Source organism: Achroia grisella, unplaced genomic scaffold (assembly GCF_030625045.1).
Source record: "Achroia grisella isolate CSIRO2021 unplaced genomic scaffold, CSIRO_AGI_Agris_v1 utg783, whole genome shotgun sequence".
Lineage (NCBI taxonomy): Eukaryota > Metazoa > Arthropoda > Insecta > Lepidoptera > Pyralidae > Achroia > Achroia grisella.
Window position 1 is genome coordinate 1,429,052 of NW_026713023.1, and position 16,453 is coordinate 1,445,504.

Here is a 16,453-nt window from a genome sequence, read left to right on the forward strand (position 1 = left end):
AAAATATATTTTTCAAGAAAAAGAAGCTTAAACCTAAATTCATGGAATGGGCAACAGTAGGAATACTTAAAAGTAGAAATATATTGTTTGATTTACATGACTAAAAAAATATGGATTTGATCACAAATACACTACTTATTTCAAAAAAATATTATATTCAAATAAATTTGTAAATGTTTTTATTATGGCTAAATTTAATTATATTAACAAACAAATTAAGCAGTCTTCTGACAAAATTAATACCATCTGGGGTATTATAAATAAAGAATGAATGTCTAAACGAAATTTCTAAAATAGCCATTAATCACATTAAATTATGATAATAACTTAATAACAACAACAAAAGATAATATATTTTTGACAGATTCTTTAATATTTTTGAAGATTTCATGGCTAATAGTCCGATTGACATCACATCTTCTCTGGACTCATCTCCATCTCGAGCAAAAATATTATTTGAGGCTAATACCGGTTGTTGTTCTTTAACATTTAAATTTTCACATGTTAACCCCTTTCATATCAAAGAACCAATAAAAGTAAAAATATAATAAAAATAAAATAAAAAAAATTACAGTAATACAAAATAAAAAAAATCAATAAATAGTTTTCGAGGGAAATATGTACTCATTGTAATATAGGTATATAGATTATTTTGTAGGGATTATAAGAAATATCGTTACTAAATAATTACTGAACTAATAATATCTATTCTAGTAACAAAGAAGGTGACTCACATTCTTATAGCATAAAGTTAAATTAATTAAGTTCTCATGCAACATTACTTTTCTTATTCTCATGCAATATGTTTTTACAATCAAACATTTCTTGGTCGTCACCTTGCCACGGATGACCGCTGTGGTATGGCAGTGTTCTTGAGGAGATAAAAACCATCGCTCCTAAGAATATCGTTCAATTGTTGTCCTTCACGTCTAGGTAGTGAACACTGAATAAGGAAGAACAAAATACACCTATACAGTATTACTGGTGACAATAGCCCGAAACCTCCCAATAAAAAAATGACAGCATTGTACTAAACAGTATCGTCTGAACACCAGTTAGATTCTCTTACAATACAAACATTTGTATTAATGCTTATTCGTATTGAGTGTTTTATCAACCAAAAAAATATATTGAAGTATTTCTACCAATTATTTAATACCCATAGTACAAGCTCTACTTAGTATTCAGAACTATGGCGGTGTGAGAATTCTCTTGATTTTTTATTAACATTGCTGAGACTTTGTCCTATTTTATTACGGCTGTGTGGGATTTTTATTAGTTCATTATTAATTTCATAGCAGTCGGAGGCTAATATTGTTCTATTAATATTGCAGAGACTTTGTCTTTTTTTATTACGGCTGTGTGGGATTTTTATTAGTTCATTATTAATATCATAGCAGTCGGAGGCTAATATTGTTCTATTAATATTGCAGAGACTTTGTCTTTTTTTATTACGGCTGTGTGGGATTTTTATTAGTTCATTATTAATATCATAGCAGTCGGAGGCTAATATTGTTCTATTAATATTGCAGAGACTTTGTCTTTTTTTATTACGGCTGTGTGGGATTTTTATTAGTTCATTATTAATATCATAGCAGTCGGAGGCTAATATTGTTCTATTAATATTGCAGAGACTTTGTCTTTTTTTATTACGGCTGTGTGGGATTTTTATTAGTTCATTATTAATATCATAGCAGTCGGAGGCTAATATTGTTCTATTAATATTGCAGAGACTTTGACTCCTTTTATTACGACGGTGTGGGAATTTTATTAGTTCATTATTAATATCATTGCACTCGGAGTCGGTGAATATTATTGTATTACTAATGCGGAAATTTTGTTCTATTTCATTACGGCGGTGTGGGAATTCTTTTGGTTTATGATAAATATTTAAGAAACTTTGTCTTATTTCATCATGGCGGTACGAGAATTGTCTTGATTTATGGCACTTTGACCAATTTCTTTTTAAAATAACAAACAATATAACAAGCACCATAGTAAGTAGTAACACAATAAATAAATACTGTAAATTAGCAATATTTTCAATGGTAGATGTGTACGAATCTCCATTCGGAATTTTATGGAAATTGTCGTATAGATCATTCCAGAACGTCACGGTTTTTGCGTGGGGATCCAGTTGTAGTACTTCAATGTGCGGATTACCATGTGCACCACCAAAATACAAATAGTTGAAACTCTGCGTTTGAACTGGTAACCATTTTTGTTCAGATACAGCGTTCGAACTGGGTATCCTGAAAAAAAAATACAGTGATATTTAATTGTCGATTTTATTTTTCAGTAATGTACATCTTGTCATATTTCAGAATTCGTATACTTTATAGGTTGATTATAAAGTACTTTGTTATATGTATATATTATCTATGAATCATAAAAAAATAAATAAACGTTGAAAAGTTTACAATAGTGTTTACACAAAATTTGAACTCACCCGGTTCTCGCAAACGATGAAATATAATTTATAAGCGATGTTTTTGCATTTTCTCCATGCTTGGTCATATTTTTATCAAATAAATATTCCAAGATTCCCCCGTGCTTAACACCATTAACGGGTATATCGGGATACGGCCAGTCATCGTTTGTTGAACCACGGTACGCAAACTCAAGTAAATAAACGTCAGCTCTCGACGTCTTTGCTCTGGCTTTGACACCTCTTATTAATGGTACAATAATTGAGGTATCTCCATGATAGTTCAGGTATTCTTTTATGTTAATACTAGTGTTGTTGTTGAAATAGAATTCGCGTATGGAATTTCCCGCAATAGTCTTCTCCATTTCAGAACCAAATTCTAAATCCCCAGGAATAAATGAAATGAAATTTGATTCCATTTTAGTTAGCCAATCACTATATTCATTAGCTCTTAACGTTCCTTCTCGGTCAGCGAAAGCGGCCACATAAGGGATATGGTTAAAACTACCATTCTTCAATATGTTTATTGGAGTGTCATGAAGAAAGGGGTCCTGAAGTTTAACGTTCTCTACACAAGGAGCAAATAAGACAGTATTATTGGTAAATTCAATATTTAATGCATATAATAATACGTCAATATCAATAGATTTTAGTTCTTCTGCTAATTTTCTCGGAGTTTTTCCAGAGTATGCTAGTTTTTCTCCTACAAAATTAGCATAACCGATTGGGTCGTAGGATATAGCCCAAGGTGTTAATGCTGATCCACTAATAACGAATGCTTTATGTACCAAATCTTTTGACAGTGGTGACATAGTGATCAGGTCAACCATTGCAGCACCAGATCCATGTCCAAGAAGCATAACATTGTTCGGATCACCTCCAAATTGAATTATATTTTCCTTAATCCATTGTAGCCCCAATGTAACGTCTTTAAGACCAGCATTACCAGGAGCCTCCGGAACACCAAGACAAAGAAATCCAAAGATGGATACACGATAATTCAATGATACCACAACTGTATTCTTCTGAACGAGTCTTCGGAATGTTGTCTTAATTTTAGTCGACAAATATTCCTCTCCTTCTAGCCAGACTATGACAGGTTGAGAAGCAATATTATTTTTTGCAAAAATATTCAATTCTAAACAGTCTTCGATACCAGCATTTGGTCCTTGTGAAGATGGTTGTAAACAATGCTTCGTATAATCTGCTAAGGATAAGCCATCACTCAACTCGTCCGCCGGTTGAGGTGCCTGTAATGTAAAACCATTTGATAAGAATCTGCATTATATTCCGAAATTGTCTATTTTTCGTTAAGTAAGACTAGATAAATCTGAATGCCATAAAATTCTGTTTCGAGTGTACATAAATACACAATGTGAGTGTGAAATACACAAAATGATTGTAAATATACAATTTCTAAATAGATACGGTTACTGTTCAGCCCTAAAGCGCCTGATGTATTTTAATAGCACCAAGAAGATGCATTATATATTCGCATTCCATATGCACTTGTTTTTTGTATACCTGCATAATTTTTATTTTTTTTCTTATATAGACGTTCGTCAATTATTGAGTTCACTTCTTTTGTACTAACCTAATTTGTAAAACGTTGTCGAAATTAAAATACTTAAATATATAAATCTGGGTTTCATTAGAAGCTCCATTATGTTATACAAAACAGTTACAATATTGTTTAAATACAATGTGATATATGTCAATAATATACGTAAATTTAACATTGTTTAAATAAAATCAATATGTCCATAACAAAGAAAATTTCAATTATTTCTGCTTTATATTTAATTAGATTGTTGGTTACCAGAAAGCGAGTATTATACTTATTAATTAATACGACTATTAGAAGACATAAAATGTGTCCACACACATATTTTACATATTTTTGTCCTTATTTATGCCTTTGTGTTTTTTTATTTTGTATACTCTCTGTATTTTTTTCTCTTATACATTATTATTATTTTATATTTGTATAATATCTGTTTAATACATTTTTTATTGTATGCGTCCGTACTGTGGGCCCAAAATAAAATCAGCGCTGTAAAGTATATTTCCTACATTATGCTAAGTTGTAGTCCACTGGCACATTTTTTTTAATATGTGTAAATTATTGCTTTTATTTTTGAAGTCATCATTCTTGTGTCAAGGCGAGTCAATAAATTATATTATATTCTATTCAATATCTATATCTATAGTTATATCAATTTCGCTGTTGCATTCTAAAGTCTAAGGTACATATAAAGATAGTATTGTTCTGGATTTTGGGTATTTTCTATACAATACATTATATATTATGTTGTTGCGAAAAAATTGTATTTAAGTCTTTCTGTCCCTTGTTTAGTATCGATAATAAATGATATGTGTAGTTTCGTTATAGAGCTATATGGGAATTGTCCGGGGTTTTTATTATTATTACTACATTTTTATTTTTTTAACATAAATATTCAGAGCTGCACCCAACCTTGTACGTATAAACGGTGTACGTTTTGAAATGAATAAACTGTAAAGGTTTGTATGTGAATATTATTGATTACTAGCTACTGGCCCCAGCATCGCACGTATGTACATGTATTATAATTATATATAAACCATCATCTTGAATCAATCTACATATTAAAAAAACCGCTTCAAAATGCGTTGCGTAGTATTAAAGATTTAAGCATACATAGGGACGGACAGACAGCGACAGGGACTTAGTTTTATACTATGTAATGATAATAAGTGTAAGATATATGTAAAGATAAGAAACAAAAGATATTATATATATAATAGGTTTTGTTTCTTATCTTCATATAAATGTGTACCTCTTTTCATGGCAACTGGCCGCTTACAGACACGATAGACGCGTTCCATAATTATTTCACCTATAAAATATTCTCACGTCATCCGTCACTCGCCATATACATACACCTATAATTCTATATAATATTTTCTAGAATCGATTTCTGTAACTGTTCTTAATATACATTTTATCATTAGTTGAGGGTCTATTTTATTTATATTACTATTACTACCGACCCCACAAATACGTACCATAAATCTATTTTTGTCGGTAATAGATTTACCATATTTCAGGCCCAGGAAAATGTAATAATCGCCGTCTGGGGCTATAGCGCCTTTCACTAATCCTTGGGTTGTTTCAACTGTCCAACTTGATTGAGCATATGCTAACACTGCACTCTGTCCGATTATAATAACCACTATATAATACATAGTCACAATGTACTTGTATATATCGACAATACATAGGTACTAACCAATAGTTACACTTTTACTTTTAGTAGAACCGAATTTTCACTTCGCGCAAATCTAATTATGATACAACATTCTTTGTCCTGTTTGCACACGAATTATACAATTAATGACTTAATTTTCATTCCACAAACTTTCTATGTGGATAGCAATTACTGATTAAAAATTTCCAAGTATATTAATCTATAATGTATTAATTTTATCAATCATATAAATATTTGATTGTTTTATTTATCATAGATTTTAATTTTTAATAAAATTGTTGTTTACATTGTTTATTTTATACTATTTTAATTGACTTGTATAGACTGGAATTTAGTTTTATATCTACCTCTTTGTTACTCAAATAACATGTTTCGAATTTGACATTGTTCTTTGTCAAAAATGTTTAAAAACATCTTTGACAAAGAACGATGTCAAATTCAAAAATGAAGATGTAGAGACGAAACTGATGTCCGTTGTTCGGAGAAGGGATTGAATCGAGAGTGAACTCGGAGAGAACCTTCGAGAAGAAATAGACTAGGAATACAAGAAGACTTGTCATACCACATTACTATACCTCGAATAAAATATGAAAATACAAGCGTACTATTTGGAAATCCCTTTGACGCAATTACATTTACTCGTGAGCATATTAATTATAAAAAGGTGCATCGTGACACAGCAACATTGTATGAAAGAAACATATCAACGCCTTGGCCTGGAAAATTCTCCACCAACAAGAGGCACGCCGAGGCTGAGACTTCGTAGCACTGGCAATCCGCCCAGATTACTCTATTTTATTTTGCATTAAATGGTCAGTAAATCTTTCATCAATCATACCTGTTCCCGAAGACAATGCAGCCAGCTCTTCTTCTCCTTCTTTCGTTTTAATGGCAACTAAATACATATATTTTACTCAGAATGTTGCGACGACTTTTGCGCATTCTGTCGTATTTTTTAGATTTTCCTTTGTGTAGGATGTTGGGTTAGTTGGTTCTAAAAGTAGATGATAGGTCTAGTCTCCTCTTGTAAGATTTTATAAAGCTACTGTAATAAATTTGATTCCACACTCTCCTTTTTGATTTCTTTTGTTGAACCTGTCCGCCTAACGAGACATAATAAAAGAATCTACATGTTGGGGAGTATTATGGATTTCTTAGTTGGTTATTATGGTGATTCTAATAAAACTAGGTAATTGTGGATAAATGAAATTAATTTACTTCCGTAAATTGTGAAAAGAACAAATGCAATGAAAAAAAACAAAAGATGAACAGTGACAGGAACATAAAAATTATATGGCTATAAACAAGTATTAACAAGGAGGTTTTAATCTCCAACACTACAATTACAATTTTCTTTAAGCTTATTTTATTTTCTCTTTTGTTTATTTTATTATATCGATTTGCATTCATTTTTAATTTATTTTATGTTATATACTGTACCATTTTTGTTATTGTCACTGATTTCTATTATAATTGCTATAGTGATAGTGACGTAGGGCTGGTCAGTTGGTAGGTGTCCCTAGGCATTAGACAACTGATACATATACACACAATGTCATTATATTAATATAATTTATTTTCTACCTAGATTACAGATACATTAGAGGTTTATTGATGCAAAATTCGGTATAATTGGAAATTAGGAGAAATACGACTAGCAAGCTAGTACAATAGTCTATTACCGCACTAGTGATACCATCTACCTTCGCGTTTATTTCCATTAAGATCAATTCGATCCATTTAGCTATGAATAGATTACAGACACACAAACAAACGAACAGATACATTTTTGCATTTAAAATAGTGTGAATTTATTTTTAATATTGACATCGAAAGTGATTATCTTAAAATTCGTTGCCGCTGTCGTTTATATCTTTTAATTTACTATTCGGATTTAATGCAATTTTCTGCAATAAATAGAGTGATTCAAGGGGAAGGTTTAGATATTTGCTATTTTTAAACTGAAATCGAATAAACCCTCGGTGGTCTAGCGGTTTAGCATACCGCCTTGCTTGCGTTTCCTTTCATGAGTATTGAGTATTGACTATTGTTTGTATCGGTCTGGGTGTTTTCTATGTATCATATGTATGTATTTACAAAAAAAAATCTATGAGTTGTATTAGTTGTCTAGTACCCGTAACACGCTTGTGTGTTTAGCTAGCTAACTTGGGTCTAGCTGGCGCTGTGTGAATTGTCCTGAGATTATTATTATATAACTACATATTATAAATTTCTTTTTTGACTGTTGCTATATTCCGTAGAAGCGTTCCAGTTATGAAATAGAAATAATCTTTATTCTAATAAACTTAATATTTAAAAAAGCACTTTTGAATTTAATATGTATTTTTATTCTACGCTCATTCGAAGGCAGGCTCATCACAAGAAGAATAAGCAAGAAACTTGCGCTTTCCTCTTTTTAATAAATGTTGTTCAGCATCACATATTAAAGATTTTGTACGATGTATTTTTATATCAAAATATACCTATAAGGTAGACGGTGGTAGGCTCGCCCCTGCAACGTTAGCTTGAAATGTACCAAATGCGAAATTCACCACCACATTAACAGTTGATTATGTGATAGTCGGGAACAACAAGAGTGAAGGTAGTTTAAAGTAATGATAAAATAATAAAATACAAATTTAATCCCTTAAAAATTAATAAAAACGAATATAATTCATATAATTGAAAACTATTCTTCGTATTTATTAATATTACAATAAAAGATTATAATAGTTTTAACATAATAAATTTATATTTCTTAAAAGAAAATAAAAAATTTTTCGTATTTATTATAATAACTGTTTTTGATAAAACAGTTACAATACACTAAAAGAAAGTTTTCCATCCTTTAATTTTCCATACTTGTGATAATTATATAAATTAATCTCTATGAATATCATAATAACAATATTTCTTTTTATCGATAATACATAGTGTATAATTTTAATTTTGCATTTGTATTTATTTTTCTATTTCCATATATGATAATAATATGTATTTATATACATACATATTATTACCATATATGGATATAATGGTAACAGACTGGTTTCAAAGTTACCTGTATGGACGACGGCAGCGTATACGAGTTGACAACAGCTTCTCTCTTCAGTAGTCGAGTAATAATACTCGACTACAAACAGAATTACTTTTGTATGTTATTAACAAGTTACATTACAGGTGATAATAACCATAGATTGGTACAATAAAACTAATTAAATAAAACATAACTTCCAACTTAGGTGAAGCTGATCCTCCCTTAGGAATTTTTTGATAATCGTCATATATATTGTTCCAAAAAGTCATCGTCTGTGTGTGAGGATCCAGTTGTGGTACTTCTCTATGTGCGGTTCGTTATACGCTCCACCAAAATACAAATAGTTGAATCTCTGGTTGTGCACCGGTAACCATTCTTGCCCTGGTTCAGCGTTTAAACTGGGTTTCCTGGATAACGAGATCGAGAGTCAGAGATAATGATTTCATTTCTTTTTTTATATCACTGAAATAGCAACAAATGCCCCATGTATATATATATTATATATATATATATATATATATATATATAATAATATACTGTTTATATATGTAATAATGTTATTCATTCACATTTGTCATTATTATTATTATGTTTTTTTTTTTCTCTCCTATTCTAATGCCATGTCCCTACCCAAAGGTTGCCTGGAAAATAAGCGATAAGCCTTTTGTAACTTTTACTCTATTAATGTAATTTTTCCTGGTGCAATAAAGAGTATATAAATAAAATGATAAATAAATAAATACATAGTATAATAAGCATTTGTATTTTTTTTGTAAATACAATATGTATATAAATACATATTATTATCATATATATTATACATTACTTTTGTAATTTATTAACAAACATCAATAAAACCAATTAAATAAAACATAACTTCCAACAAGAATTTTTTGATAGTCATATATATTGTTCCAAAAAGTACCTGTGTGTGAGGATCCAGTTGTGCCAGTTCGACGCTCCACCAAAATCGAACCGGTAACCATTCTTGCCCTGGAATAACGAGATCGAGAGTAAATGATTTCGGTTGCTTATATCTAAATCATGTCAAGTGTTGTGTAAATATATCACATTGAATCAGAAAGAAATAGAAAAGTATGCAGATATGGAATATAAAATCTACTAAAGCATCACTACAAAACTAAGAATTTTATATTTTTTACGAAATATATTCTATTGCAGTTGCTTGCATTTGAATGTTATTTAATATCCTTTCTTTCTATTCTAACATACCCAACTCTCTCTACCATGCACCAGAACCGAAAGTATTATTTTCTCTGCATGCATAATAATACCTATAAGCACTTGATTTTAACAAACTTTATTTCATTTTATGTAACTTACAATAGTGACCTTTTCAATATAGTTCGACAAGCAATAACACATGAGCTCATTAACGAATGGATCATTTCAGAAGCGTTCAATAATTAGATAACATCTGTCAATTGGGTGACAATTAATACGAAAATACATATTTTAAATCAAATTACTGCTATATATAATAAACAGTGTGAAATAAAGTGAAATAATGTAGTATAAATAATAATATGTGACTATACAATAATAATATAGGTACTTCAATTTTGAAATTACCTTATTACACAATATATATATTGGCACATTCTTAATAATCCACGTCCAATATGTACAAAATTTTACTCACCCGGTTCTCACAAATGATACTATATGATTTATAAGCGATGTCTTTGCGTTTTCCCCGTGCTTGGTCATATTTTTATCAAATAAATATTCTAGGATTTCTCCATGCTTAACACCATTCACTGGTATATCAGGATACGGCCAGTCATCGTTTGTTGAACCACGGTACGCGAACTCAAGTAAATAAACGTTAGCTCTCGACGTATTTGCTCTGGCTTTGACACCTCTTATTAATGGTACAATAATTGAAGTGTCTCCGTGGTATTCAAGATAGTCTTCTACGTCTATACTGGTGATATTCCCAAAATAAAATTCACTAATAGAATTCACTGCTTTTGTTTTATTCAGTTCAGATTCAAATTCTAAATCCCCTGAAATAAACTGTGTTAAATTTGTTTTCATTTTGTCTTTCCAGTCACTATATTTGCTCGCTCTAATTGTTCCCTCTTTGTCAGCGAACACCGCTACATAAGGAATATGATTAAAATTACCATTCTTCAATATGGCTATTGGGGTGTCATTAAGAAAAATGTTCTGAAGTTTATCGTTTTCAACACAAGGAGCAAATAATAAAGTATTATTGGTAGCATCAAAATCAAGAGCAGACAGTAACACGTTAAGTTCAGTAGATTTCAATTCATTTGCTAAATTAGTTGGTGGTTTTCCAGAGTAAGCTAGTCTTTCTCCTACAATATTAGCATAACCGATTGGATCATACGATATAGCCCAAGGTGCTAATGCTGATCCACTGATAACGAATGCTTTGTGTACCAAATCTTTTGAGTGTGGTGACATAGTTATAAGATCGACCATAGCAGCTCCAGATCCGTGTCCAAGAAGCATAACATTGTTCGGATCACCTCCAAATTGGGCTATATTTTTCTTAATCCAATGAAGTCCTAATACACAGTCCATAAGTCCAACATTTCCGGGTGCTCCAGAAACTCCAAGACATAAAAACCCGAATACGGATACTCGATAGTTCAGTGACACTACAACTATATCCTCTATAACTAGCCTTCTGAATGTAGTGTTTATTTTAGAAGACAAATATTCTTCTCCTTCTAGCCAGACTATGACAGGTTTAGAGCCAGTAATATTTTTTGTAAATATATCCACCGATAAGCAGTGTTCGGAACCTTTAATTAACCCTCCGGGAGAAGGCTGAATACAGTGTACCTTGTCAGTGGCATTATATAGCGTGTAGTATGGACGTTCAGGATTGGGAGGCTGTAAAAGAAAAATAAAATAAAATAAAGTTTAAAATTGAAAAAAGGTTCATACAAACTTTCATCCCCTATTTTATTCCCTTAGGGGTAGAATTAATCAAAATCCTTTCTTAGCAGATGCCTACGTCATAAGTAATCCAGTGGTTTGGGCAGTGCGTTGATAGATCACTATGTCAGTCACTTATATATATTTAGATAGATTACACTACCCTTTAACAGACATAACTAATAAACAAGGTCTTAGGCGGTTGAAATATGCAGACGGTGATGCCCATGCAGACGACGTTTTTTTACTCCCTTAATCAAATAACCCTCTTGTAGACCCATCCCCGCGGAGGCAAGTGGACTCCTAAAAACTCACTAAAAACCCCAAGATGTCCCTCGTCCAACGCCATATGCTGGAGTAACGGAATCGAACTCAGTCCACCGCGACTCTGAGTGGTGAGCTTTAGCGTTCACTTTAGCAGCGGCCTCATCTATGCAGGTTACCTCCGTGAAACCTAGTCGAACCAGTGATGTGGTAACGATTATTAACTTATCAATAAAAACCGATAAACTAGTGGCACTGCCATTTATAAACTGTGAATTCTTCTTTTTTGTGTAATTGGAATGCTAAACATCGTTTGTCCAATTTTAAATTTTAAAATTTCGATATACAGATAAAAACCCGATAATTACGATATAACGTAATATAAGATTAGAGAAAAACATGTATTTACAAGTAAAAGTGACATTAAAAATTAAATTATGTATTTTTGTTGAAAAATTAAAACGTGTCTGTGACATGTAAAGAGTACATGACATTAAAGTAAAAATGGCGCCTTACTTCTCAGAAATACAGGGATGTCAACCACACGAGCATCCTCGTATAAATATGAGAAATTGACCTATGGAAATCAGGCAAAAGTCTCGCTAGCATAGCATAGAGCCAATGTATGAGATTCGTACGAAAAATTAATATTTTTCATACGAGGCTTGTGTTTTAAGGTTTGTAACACTGCAGGAATGACAACGCTTGAAGTGTATCACTATTAGACCTATTATGTATTGATACTATTTAAATGAGCGAAGGTCACTGATAATTGGTCAATAATTTATAAAAAAGAACATAAGTGTGACCTACCACACTACTACTAATAAGAATTCATCTAGTAGCTTCTTAAAAATGAATAAGTATCTTCATCTAAATCTATAGCAATTTATATATGCATTATTTAAACCTAAATTGTGTTTGCATTATATATACAGCATATGTACCTGTATATATATGTCTATACATGAGTAATCATCGATATCCGGTAATTATATAGATAAGCTAAGGAAATTATAGATTATTGTATTATAAAGTCAGTCATCCGGAAGAGCAACGCCTTACGCCTATTTCTTTATTTATATTTAACCAACAGCCTACAAAATAAGTTTCAAGTTCCTAACTTTTACAAGTAGGTACTTGTTTTCTGATATTATGTTAAATTGTAAATATTGGTTTTTTATCTGTACTATCAAAATCTAAAGGAAAAAAACTAATTAAAATTAGCACTATAATTACGTCAATATAATCACAATTACAGTATAATTCGATATCATTTAAAAATAAAATTAATTATCCTTATCGCATACTAGCGGTATTTTGTTCATGACTAAAATAAATTTATTTAATTTATGAATAAAAAATTAAATCAGTACCATAAATCGATCATAGCCAGAAGTGTCTCTTCCATATCTTATCCCGTAAAAAGATATATAATCACCATCCGAAGCTTTATGTCCTATGAATGAATCCTGTTCGGTTTTAACTATCCATTTGTTATTTTGCACAGCCAGAGCAGGGGTAGTCGTAAAAAAAATAAGTATAAAAATAATAAAGTACGTCATGATTGAAAATTTGTTATAAATTACAACACAATTTAGGGTTAACTGCGAATGATATACCACAACTAACAACAAACGCACGTGTTTGGAAATGAAGCACGAGAATAGTAAAAAAACCAAACACACGACCATACATTAATGTATACCTAATAAGACTAAAATATGTAATTATCCCTAATCAATTGTGTGATTGATATATGTAATCGATACTGTACAACGCTTGCGCTCTTGCGCTACAGCGCAAGCGCAGTACTGATACACTGAAATATAAATCGACTTGAATCAACTCTCCGCTCACCCCGCACCTTATCACACTATTGCATCTATCCTGCTCTTTCACACTTTTGTCTTACGCACACCATATTCTCGGCCTAAGGTCTGTCAGACCTTAGGCTACAATATATTACCCTAAGTTATAAGAAAAAAAAAATTACATTGTTATTAATAAATAAATTTCAAGACTGACCATTGAACTTGGCAAACTCATTTAGATCTCACTTCTTTTGTCATTGATATCAACAACCAATGTATATATCATAATATTGAACTTGGCTATCATTTCACATTTATATTTTTGATGGGTTTAACTATGTAGTGACTGACTGAATAACTAGCTGACGTACCTACCCAGCAAACGTAGTTTTGGCATATAAATGAATATTGCCATTTTAAATTGGTGTTAGTGATAGAAGGGTGAAAATTTAGAAGTGAATGTATTTTTAATTCGGAGTCATATAAAAATAAATAAGCCAGTAGTGGTAAAAAATAGATAACAACCTATTTTAAGACCTACCAATTACGAATACACGTATTCGTAATTGTCTATCATGGGTAGAATGAGAAGGAGGGACGAGAGGGTCCGGGGGCCTATTATACATTACCTTTAGTAAAATCCGACCTAAAAAATCTGACGTGTCACATTGCACCCGTCCAATGTACGGTCGTGTCCGAAATGATTCTTTAAAGGTATGATGAAAGACCATCAAAGTAACTCGGTTGGAAAATCGAAGTATTAGCACTATGTAATTACTTAAGTTAATAACTTTTTTTTAGTTTCCAGTAAAAGGATTTTTTATGTTACATTATCGTGATACCACAAACTTACAGTACTTTATACACGCAAACTTAATAGTCTAAAATAAAGCCTCAAACAAGGCCGAGAAGGTCAGGCATAAACATTAGAATGTACAAGTATGTACTTGGAATTACAGCAAAAATTCATAAACTACTAGCTGCGCCCGTGCCTTCGCCCGCGTGTTATAGTATGGTTACTATCAAACAAACAAAAAAATATTCTATAATCTCTTAATCATCGAAACTCATAAATTTTCGTATTTATTATATTAGTAGATGTATATAGTATAAATATATTTTTGTTTCACTGTCCTAAAACTATGTTACATTAATTAAAAAAGGTTTAAGGAACATGCGGCAAACTAACTTAAAGGAAACTTCATAATTGATTAAATAAGTTAAAAGTTAGTTTGACAAAGGCGAAGCTAATGCGTCTGGTATGTTCAACATGAATAACTAGGGCATGATAAGACCTTGTAACAGTAAACTTATTCTGGCCATTCAATCTGGATTCTAGATTTTCAAGTTTATAATAAAAAATTTAACGATTTTTCTAACTCGCAAATTGGCGTTGCTTGGTATATGAAAAATGATTATCATAGCAACACTACTTTGCAGTCTAATATCAATATTTGTTTTAAATATTTATAATGTAGGTAGGTATGTTTTAAATATTTATAACTAGCTGACCTATCTTTGTCTGAATCACATTTATTTGAAGTTTATAATACATTTTATAATAAATAATATCTTTTTAAGTCATAGCCTATATGTTATTCTGATATGTAAGCTATATTACTGTAAAGTTTCATCAAAATCCGTTCAATAGTTTTTATGTAAAAGAGTAACAAAGATCTATCCCTAACTTTCGCGTTTATTATATTAGTAAGGAATAATGTAATAATGACGAATTAAATTATAACCATTCTAAATATGAAATTAATACCTACGTTGCTAGTATATATTTCAAAATGTTAAGTATATGTAGGTATATGTAAATGAACGAATATTGTACTCATAAGACATAAAATTGTTTGTTCATGTTTTAATAATAATAATGTCAGGACAATTCACAAAGCGCAATCTAGACCCAAGTTAAGGTAGCTAAACTTGTATTATGGGTACTAGATAACTCATACAAATACATAGATATATTATATTTGTGCCTTGCTTCTATTACTTCTATACTATTCTATTCTGTTCTATTCTATTCTGTGCCTTGCGAGGAATCGAATCCGCGACCATCGGAAGTAAAGCGGTGTGTTAAACCACTAAATCACCGAGGCCGTGAAGTTTGTTTTACCCATGTACATGAATTGTTATTATATTTAACCCTACCATCCAATTTTATATAGTTTTAATTAAGAAGACAGTCCTCAACTGAAACAGTTCATGTGACAAACTCAGTGTTTTTCTTATTGTTAAAGTAATTTTGGGGCCCTTACCTATGCGTGAAGAGATACGGATATTGCGTCATTATTTTATTTTATGTACATATTACAATAAGCTGGCATAACGTAATTATATGACGCCCGATACCCCTAGGCAAGGCCTACTAACAAAGATGAACGGTGTGCTCTAAGGTGTAATGCCGTCGTGACTTGTAATTTCACAACCATATCTTTTACCTTACAACTGAAACATACCTTATAAGGTAATCTGCGTAGAACAACGACTGAAGATAAAAATACCTCGATTACTAATCGATAATACGATTACGAATACGAATACGATTGTTAATCAATACGTTTCATTTTATTTAATGAACGGAAGTAAAACGTAGGTAAGTATGATTCACATTTATTGATACTGTTTGTCATTCCTGATATTTAAATATACTTTTTGTGTAATATTTTATCTGTATTGTTGTTACTGTTATATCTGTAATTTTATCGTAAAACGG

At 31.1% G+C, this 16,453-nt stretch overlaps 1 pseudogene; it reads right to left on the minus strand.

Moving 5' to 3' along the window:
* Positions 1-909: 909 nt before the first annotated feature.
* On the minus strand, positions 910-13,963 carry LOC131851473 (uncharacterized; annotated as a pseudogene).
* Positions 13,964-16,453: the final 2,490 nt, after the last annotated feature.